Below are 10,762 nucleotides of genomic sequence, written 5' to 3' on the forward strand. Positions count from 1 at the left end.
TTCCATGAGCTTTAATGGTTGTCTGGTTCATGGTGTCCTGCCAAATGCTAGTATGTCTTGTTAGTACCTGTGCTTAAAGACAAGGCTGGTAAGCTCAGCAGTATTGACAATTATCGACCTATTGCATTAGCCAGTATCTTGTCTAAAGTACTGGAGAGAATACTGTTAACAAAGCTAGAAATGTATGTCCTTACTACTGACCAGTGTTGGGAGTAACGCGTTACAAAAGTAACGCAATTACAGTAATGTATTCCTTTATGCTGTAACGCAGTAATATAACGCATTACTAATTAAATTTCGGTAATATTATACTCGTTACAGTCTCAGTAACGCGAGTTACAACGCATTTTAACGCAACATTTAGTGGTGCGTTTTTTTTAAGAATTCACCAACACCGCGACACATTTCTTCACAGGAAAAAAAAAGCCGTATTATTTTCCTGTCGCTGTATTCGATGGTTGAGATGACTGCAGAGACAGATACATTGCGAGATGGATATTATTTTCAGGAGTTATTACGCTGCGTTGAAGTGAGCTGTCCTGTTTCTGTTCCCGTGGTCAGAACCAGAGACGGTACGGACAGCATGTATGTCCCAACAGGTGACGGTACGGACAGCATGTATGTCCCAACAGGTGACGGTACGGACAGCATGTATGTCCCAACAGGTGACGGTACGTCAGCGACTGACGGATATAAACATGTCGGGAATTAATGTTGAGGCTTGCTACACGTAAATATCATTGCATTTTATCAGCCGTGGAGAGTAACTATGCCTGTAGTGGAATGGCTTTGAATGACGACCAAAAGCGCTTGTCTTTTACTGTGACCATTTACTGTTCAATATATTGCAGTTTTACAAACAAGAAAGTGAACAACTGGAGCCTGACGGACATGTTGCATCTCAGTAAGCTAGCAAGAGTAGGCTACACAACAGACAACTCGTGTAGCTTACTTCAAAATAAAAAGCACTTCCTGTGACGGTTCGCAGTAATACTAAATTACTGTTAAATAAGGTTGTGTAGGCTACCTTTTCACAAATCAGCTGTAAATCAAGTACTGTAAATAATGTAAATAGTGAGTTTTAATCACACTATAATTGAACATTTCCTTTAGAGTGTTTTAAACTAAACAACATGAATTTCTTATTCAAGTGCTATAAACAAACATTTTACAACAATGCCGTACTTTTAATTGAGTATTTTCATTTTCTCCTAATTGCCTATTATACATTTTACTTATCTATTTTTTATAGCTTTAGTTACTTTGCATATTTATATTAATTATACAAAATATGAATAATCTATGATGTATTAGTAAGTGGATTCACAAGCTAGCTGCCAAATCAAACTTCCCCTGTTATTTTGGTAAAAGTAACTCAAAAGTAATGCAAAAGTAGTGTAACGCATTACAATTCAGAGACAGTAATATTGTAATATAACTAATTACTCTCAAATGACAGTAACTAGTAATCTATAATGTATTACATTTTGAAAGTAACTTGCCCAACACTGCTACTGACAATCAGTTTTGGGTTCAAAAGACAGCATGGAACTGACCTGTGTAAATATGCCCTTAAAGAGATTGTGTTCAGGTACACAAGCCTGAAGTCATCTGTATTCCTATGTTTTATTGATGCGTCAAAGGCATTTGATAGAATTAATCATGAGCAATTGTTTGTAAAATTGCTAGATAGAGGTGCCCCTAAATTTTTTGTGAGAATTTTAGTGTTTTGGTATGCCCATCAAAAGTTTCAGGTTAAATGGGACAATGTTGTATCTGCTCCATTCTGTTAGTAATGGAGTGCGGCAAGGAGGAATTTTGTCTCCTATTTTATTTAATGTTTATATGGATGAATTATCAAATCAGTTAAATAGGTTAAAAACTGTCTGTCTTGTGGGCAACACTATTGTTAATCATCTTATGTATGCAGACGACCTGGTCCTGCTCTGTCCATATAGTGCTGGGCTGCAGCAGATGCTGAAGGTGTGCTCTCAGTATGGCCTTGATCATGACATAAAGTATAACGCTAAGAAAAGCCACATAACGATAGTTAGAAGCGCTGAGGACAGGAAATTTAACTTTTCCGACCTTTTATTTGTCAGATAGTCCTCTTGCTGTGTGTGAGGAAATTAAATACCTAGGACATGTCATATCCGATGACTGGACGGATGACAACGACCTATATCGACAGCGATGTAACATTTATTCTCAAGCTAACATGCTTATAAGGAAGTTTTCTATGTGCTCTGACTCTGTGAAGTGCTCTCTGTTTAGAACCTACATCACACCGTTATATACTGCTCAATTGTGGTCTAATTATAAGAAAAAGAGTATGCAGAGGCTCAAGGTAGCATACAATGATGCAATGAGGTTGCTGCTTTGTGTCCCTAGGTGGCATAGTGCCAGTCATTTGTTTGTGCCAACCTGTGAGGCACTTTTAAGACAACTGATGGACAAGTCAGAGAACCACATAATGGAAGCCCTAGTCAGCCCTCTGAAAAGCTGCTATAAATACACTTCTAGGTTAAGACAGCATTGGTGTAATAGCCTGTATATCCTATAGGCTAATATGCAATTTTTATGTATTCTTGTATCTCCTTTTTTATACTTTTTATACTGTATGATGTATGATATGGACCTGTGTCTGCAATAAAGCTTTATTATTGTAGCAGGGGAGTGATGCTTTTATTGTAAACCATTGTCAATAACAATATCTTCTGCCAATTCAGGCAAGATGTTTATGATTGTTATGGTAAAGTAATTCTTATAGTGAAATCGAAAAGCTTCGCTTTTAAAAAACTCAACACAGCTGATTTATGAAATAAATAAATGATATCAAGCATTCTGACCGTTACCATCTGTTATTTATGCCATTGTTAAGATATTCTTTAAATCATAGGAAATCGTGTCTGTAAACGTGTTTCATAAATCAAAGATCGACCTTATTAACTATATTCAATCACTTGTTTTAATCAATACAAACCATAGACTGTATAATATTAATGGACAGAGCATGTGTGACGTCACCCATTGGTTTGTGGAGATCTGCTATGAGTCGTTGAGTTTGCCGTTACGGGCGCAGCCGTCCTGGTTGCGGATGTGACGATTTTAGATGAGAGGGAGGAGCCCTTACACTCTACGTTACGTTACACACTTTCACTGGTAATCACCAAGGGGGTAAGCCTCTCCTCGGACCGCGAACCTCCTATGGCGCCATTTTAATGCTACAAAGCGATCACCCCCCGTTAGCATTCCATTGACTGCCATTCATTTTGGTGCCACTTTGACAGCGACTAACTTTACGTCTGAAGCGTTTAAAGACTCTATTTATCCATTGTTTATTTCTAAAGAAACACAACAATATATAAAAGGCTCCATTACCTTGTACTTCACGTTATGGCTCCGTAGCAGACGTTTTTATAAAAATAGGCTAACGATTGTGTCATAACCACGCGACTTACTGTCGCATAGTAGAGGAATTTAATTACTATTATTAGTACAGGAGAAGCGCGCAGGCAATTTCGTCTCACATTAGCTGTTTAAGTGCAATTACTAATGTTAACTAGCATTTTAGTTAGCAATAATTAGCCTGTGCCTATGTTATCTCCTTACATATACCTACGCTCTCCGTCTCTGCTAGATTCGGAATTATTGAGATTTCTCTTGGCACAGCTACCAGAAGACTTACAACTTTCAGACACGTTGCTCATGTCACATTTACGTCGTTTCTCTCAGTTGGAGGCTGCGCAGTAACGCTCAGCCATCACCGGAAAAGTGCTTCTAAAGGCCTTCACTGGTCTCCGTCCAGAGCAACGGGATCTGTTGGTCCACTCTTATATACTGTCTATGGTAATCACATCATAGCCACGCCCTAAAACACCCCTTGCTTTATCGCTGATTTTAAAATCGAGACCATAATTCAAAAAATGAACATCATTCTGTGTTGCAGAAGACTTGAAACTAGCGATTGAGCCCATAAACTCATTATGAAGATGTTTACTGAGATAATAAATTAAGTGAGAAGTGGCTTTCTCATAGACTTCTACAGAAACCGTTCTCCTTTTGCAACAGCATGTGTCGCCCCCTGCTGGAATTCAGATAGAATGCAGGTTTAAAGCAGCCATATTATGCTCATTTTCAGGTTCATAATTGTATTTTAAGGTTGTACCAGAATAGGTTTACATGGTTTAATTTTCAAAAAACACCATATTTGTGTTGTACGGCACCGCTCTCTCTCACTGCTGCAGATCCTCTTTTCAGCTGGTCTCTGTTTTAGCTACAGAGTGAGACCTCTTTTCTTCTTCTGTACTATCTTTGATTGCACTGCACATGCCCAGTAGCTCAGATGTAGATCATGTCAGCTAGCTAGCTCCATAGACAGTAAAAGAAAGGCTGTTTCTACAACTTCGGTCAGTTACAAGGCAGGATTAGCTGGGAGACTTCTAAATGAGGGCGCATATGTAAGTAGTTCTTTTGTAGATTATGGTGAACTTGTGTGTGTTGTAGCAGTGCTTTGCTATTGAGAACGAGGTAGCATGCTAGCGTTAGCATGCTAACGCTATGAGCTAATGGTTGCGGTTAGCCTGCTCGTTTCAGGCTTGTGGCGTCACAAGCCGTGCCGATTTTGAACAGCTCACCCAGAGACTGAAGGCAGGACACATTCAGAAACCGTATCTCACTCTAAACAGCATGGATGGATTTTTTTCAAAGTTTGTATGTGTGTGGAAGCACCAGAGACACAACATAACACCCCAAATCCCAGAAAAAGTGTTTTTTTCATAATATGGCACTTTAAGGCACTTCCGCATTTGCAGCACTTCGCCGAACCGGATGTTTTGTCCATTAATATTATACAGTCAATGATACAAACCCACAGCATCACCTTGATTCCTTTTGTTACAAAGAATGAGGAGGATGTTTTGTCCTTTCCATTCAAACACGTAACTCCTTTGTTATTGTTTCTTTCTCTGGTGTTCCCCTGTCAGTTTTCCTCCTTTCTTTTTTACAGAGGAAGTACGAGGAAGTTTACAAATATATCTGGTTCACATTTTCTGCATTTGTTCTTTTGTTGTTGGCACGAATCACAGTTTGAGACAGGCCAGTTAGCAGTTTTATTAAAGTTCAAGAGAACAGATGTTCTCAGCACTATTAAGGGAGATTCAGGGAAATGAATCAGCTGTTTTCTGATTGGAAAAGCAAATTCAGCATCTATGAGTGAGGCTTTATGTGAAATGAACTGAAGAAGACAGAGCAATAATGCCTCAGCTTAAATTAAGTGAATTTAGCATTTTCTCAGGCACGGAGGTTGATTTCTACATCAAGGACTCAATCAGCAAAAAAGACTTTCACTTTGTAATTTACTGTACATGTCTGATAAACCAAATGCTGCAGATTTAAAAACATATTTTTGTAGTTTGAACTGCGTATAATTATCACTCAGAAAGATGGAAGAAAGTAACTGAGTACATTTAATCAAGTACAGTACTTAAGTACATTTATGTGCTTGTACTCACTTTATGCTACTTTATACTTCTATTGCAACATTTTCTATTGTACTTTTTGCTCCATTACATTTATCTGACAGCTTTAGTTACTGCTTACTTTGCAGACTAAGGCTTAACACATTTAACACAAACATGAGTTTTTAAGTTAAACTGTGTCAAGGATTATACAACCCTACAGTATAGGAATTCCCCTGCTTACATGTTATCAGTAATAATATTCAAATAATATGATGTATGATACTGCCACATAACGCTGACAGGTCCAGAGGGCAGCCTGCTGCCTACTTTTGATATTTGAAGTACATTTTGTTCCTATTACTTCTGTACTTCTTAAGTAAACATTTGAATCCAAGAATTTTACTTGTAACTAAGTGGTTCTACAGTGTGGGCCTGCTACTTTTACTTGATCTGAATTCTTCTATAACCGCTGCTGCTCAGAAGGAATACAGTAGGCTACATTTAAAAGATCACTTAATCATCTATAATCTTTTATCAATGTTTTTGTCTGTACAGTATTTTTGCAATGCACCAGAAAGCTCTGTTAACCACTGCATGATGCAGGATTTGGCAACATGCTAGTATGTTATTCGCTGGCTGACAGGAGTTTCTCAGTTGCTGTAGGCAACCTCGCCTTCTCACCTGAAAATCTACTTTGTGGTGTTCCTCAAGGTTACACCCTTCTAATTCCATTTGCCTTATACAGGCTTCCTCTGTAAGGGCGGTAACCTTCCACAAGCCGGGCATATCAAACTGTTTATTGCCCTGCCTTGAGGTGATTATCCCGTTTATTCTACTTCTTGCTTGCCAACATAATAAAACAATTCAAATACTTTAATAATTATGCTTTTTCTTATTCGTATTGCATGCTTATTAAATGTATACTCTGTTTGAGTTCATCTCCCTCAAAAAGTAGTCCCCTTTAGAACTACGGTGAATAACGTTAGCTCAGCTGTAGCTAACGTTAATTAGTTTCTATAGTAACCACACAAGGCTCTATCTGATTACTAACGTTAGTTTAATAACGTAGTTGCTACATTCTATCTCGCTTGCGAAACTATGTATCGACTGACCCTCCGATAGATTTCCGACACTTTTTTAAACAAGGTTTATTTTTACAACCTCATGTTTGAAATTTCTGTGATAGAAAAAAAATACAAGCGGAGTATTGATCTACTATTTGATGACGCTGTGCTCAGTCAGCGGGCAACCTGCCGGGTTAATGCCCTCCTCCCAGCCAATCAGAATCAAGCATTCTTAAACGAAGTAGAATAAGACACTTTAAAGGTATCTCCTTTCATTGCTACGCTGATGATATTCAACAATACTTTAATTTTAGCCTCAAAATGTGTCAGTTTTAAGTAACTGACTAAAAGCTGGACTGACTAACACTGGACACTTAAAACACAGCTCACCCATCTGCTTAGATTTTTGTATATTTTTTTTCTATTTCACTTATTTTATGGTGTTTTAATCGTAGTTGCTTTATTTATTTTGTGACTCACTTTGTGACGCTCTGCTCTTGAAAGGTGCTATACAAATACTTGCTTACTTCTTGGTAGATAGCTCACAAGTGACTTAGACAAAGGTAAATATAGCTTGCTATAGCTTGCTATGGAAGGCTGTTTTATTGCTAGTTATTGGGAGGGGGCCCACCGCATGACTCTGTAGTCTTGTGTAGACTCACACTGAAATCATTTTCTTTGCTTAGTCAAGGGATATGACTCGTGAAAAGTTTCTCAATCGAGGGAACATCTTGGCTGTTGATAAGCTTCGAGGAACTAGATAAACCGTGACTGCACTACTTAGGCATTCAGACGCCTATCAAACCAGGAAACATTGAAGGTACATGTAATGCCGGGTCATCTGCTGAGATTCTGATCTTTGATTGGGTGATATGCAGTATGATACCATGGAACCAGCACTGGAATTGTTTTTTAAAAAGTGGCAGATTGAGCAACATGTGTATTGTATTTGGATATACAGTTTGTTTAAAATGAAAACAAGTGAAACTAATAATGAATGTGACGTTTTATTTAGTAGAATTACATTCTGTTGTTTTATCCTATCCAATATTTCCTATATTTCTAAACATATTTTCTATGCTGTATTCTGATAAAATGCACCCTGGACGGATGACAAATGCCCCCCCCCGACTGGTTATGACTAATGAGGAAAATGTAACTTTTAAGACTACCAAGAAAGCTGAAGTTATTTTGCGACTGGCTGGCAGAGTGTGACTATCTATCTACAACTGCTGCACAGAGATAAGTTTCAAAATCAGAGAAGTGGAACTTGTGACCAAAATAATAATAACAATTCTGGTCAAATCTAGATCATAAGGCTGGGGCTTTAATATTGGCACATGGTAATGTTGGTACACCACAAGCTACTGGCTATGCTTTGGCGTCGCATCCTCGTTTCAAATTACAGGTGTCAGCAGCCAGGTAGCGCAGGTACTTCCCAGATGTCATTAATAATTTGGAATCTATGTAGGCCTGTGTTTTACATTTCCAAAGTACAATTGTTTGCTACACAGGAATATTTCGATTGCAATTGCTGAATCACATAATGAATTATGTAATATAGTCCATGATAACACACCATGTCATTGGACAGTTCATTGTTTAAAGTATTGCACATTAATCAATTTAAGTCATTTTTTTATTTCCTACCCAGGCTGTGGGTTCACACTGTGACATACACAGAGCAATTAGGTTATTTCCAGGAATATATACACACTTCAAATGAATTATGCAGTGACTTCCCCTCCGTGCTTTCTTGTAAACAAGATTGTATATTGCGAAAAAAACTGATGAGTACAACATCCAAAGTTTACACACAGGAAGCCTGAATGAGCTCAAGGGTAACCGGATGCCAGGACTCTCAGAGTGACTGGAAGTCTCTCTTGTAAACTTACTGGGTTAAGATGAGTTCTTTTATGGTGAATGAAAGGCTTGATCAGATGAAGTAGGTCATTGAATCAAATCAAAGCATTGACGGCAATGCTGCTGCCAGTTCTGCTGTTGTTTACCTTTTTCCTCTTCTTCTAGTCTGTAGAAATAGCAAGGTCGGTAGCCTTTCCTCATTAGCGCCACCTCTGTTCAGGAGAAGACTGCAACTAGTGTCGCGACCACCACGCGGGAGTATAAACCATTGACATATATAAACTGGACCAACAGATCCCATTGCTCTGGATACCAGTGAAGGATATTAGAAGCACTTTTCCGGTGATAGCTGAGCGTTACTGCGCAGCCTCCAACTGAGAGAGACGACGTAAATGTGCCGTGAACAACCTGTCTAAAAGTTGGAAGTCTTCTGGTAGCTGTGCCAAGAGAAATCTCAATCATTCCCAATCTTGCAGAGACGGAGAGCGTAGGTATGTGTAAGGAGATAACATAGGCACAGGCTAATTATTGCTAACTAAAATGCTAGTTAACATTAGTAACTTAAACAACTAATGTGAGTCGACATTGCCTGCGAGCTTCTCCTGTACTATACGGTAATTCCTCTACTGTGCGACAGTAAGTCCCGTGGTTATGACACAATCGTTAGCCTATTTTTACAAAAACGTCTGCTACAGAGCCATAACGTGAGGTACAAGGTAATGGAGACTTTTATACATTGTCATGTTTCTTTAGAAATAAACAATGGACAAACAGAGTCTTTAAACGCTTCAGATTAAAGTTATTCGCTGTCAAAGTGCCGCCAAAATGAATGGCAGTCAATGGAATGCTAACAGGAGGTGATGGCTTGTTAGCATCAAAATGGCGCCATAGGAGCTACGCGTTCCGAGGAGAAGCTTACCCCCTTGGTATAAATGTTTACTGCGCTCCCATGACGTCACACTGGCGCTCGACAGGTCAGCTGCGGCTAGTATACAGCACGTTTGAGGCCTCTTTAAGCATGATAGCCCACTCTCTTTCTTGTTGTAATGTGCTGCAATGCATCCCACTTCTAACCTAAATATAAAGTTACAGCCCATTCCAGCAACAATGGACCTTTGACGGATTTCCTGAAGATAAAACAAGAGTTTCAGTATTACAAAAGATTCCTTGTCTAGGCGTGTGGGCATTGTCAGAAATGTGTTAGCAATTCATGAGGATGACTGAACATGACATCATAAAATTATATGGAATAAGATTCTTCTGTCATTTAAAAAAAAATGAAGTGAAACATGTTGACAAAGAACTGAATCCACACTATACATACAACACCATTGTTTGGTAGTAATCCCACACTAAAATATGCTGGGCGAAAAACTTGTTTTTCACATGCGGAACATTTACAATTATAGGCCGTAAGGAGTACCTTTAACCCAATGTGGTATAACTGAGGACGGGCAAAGTGGTTGATTTAGCAGTGGAAATGGTAATAGAGCGATTATGGGATATTAACACTTTCAAGACCTGCCATGAATTTGAATGAATGATATAGTATAGTACTTTCCCTATATTAGAGACTTGTTTCTATAAGTATTGTCATCTTGTTACACAGAAGTACAGTAACTACTGTTTTCCCCCTCGATGGTAGGCTTTCCAGAATCAGTTCGAGTCCGCTGGAGCAACAGATGTCAAGCATCACATGTTTGTTTTCACACGTACTATTTGAATTGAGAATTTGAATATGATTACATACTTCAAAAGGAAATGGTGTTAACACCACAGGCCACAGTTTGCACACGCTCAGCAGGGGAGAACTTCTGCTTCTGCTCTGGGATTTTTTTGACCACTTGGGATTACTGGAGTTGTTGTACAGTTGTACAGTAAGTACACAATTTACTGGACTACAGTAGTGGTGTTAGCAATGAGAGATAAGTGATGTGAGTTTCAAAATGAGGTTGAAATGAGTCCAACTGACTTATTTAATTTAACCTCACCCTTTAATTACACATATAACCTGAAGTGTTATTGATTTTATTAATAAAATATTAGCTATCTTATGAATATTCAATGTGTTTTACCTTGTTAGTCCAGCATAATAAATGTAGTCCATTTTTTTATACCATTCAAATGTTAGGATCTGCAGTACTTTGTCTATTTCCTCTTGTTCTCATGTGTTTTTCCCTCTCCCGTCCTGTTGTATGTTTGTTTTCCTCCTGTCTGTCAGTGTGTGTGTGTGTGTGTGTGTGTGTGTGTGTGTGTGTGTGTCTGTCCTACATTCTGCTCATCGACTCCAACACACACCTGCTGCTCCATACACCTGTGGCCCGTTCCTTTCCCTCCAGCCTTTGCCAGTTTGTTGTGAAACCTACTGTGGCA

Source organism: Sander lucioperca, chromosome 24 (genome assembly GCF_008315115.2).
Source record: "Sander lucioperca isolate FBNREF2018 chromosome 24, SLUC_FBN_1.2, whole genome shotgun sequence".
In the NCBI taxonomy this organism is placed as follows: domain Eukaryota; kingdom Metazoa; phylum Chordata; class Actinopteri; order Perciformes; family Percidae; genus Sander; species Sander lucioperca.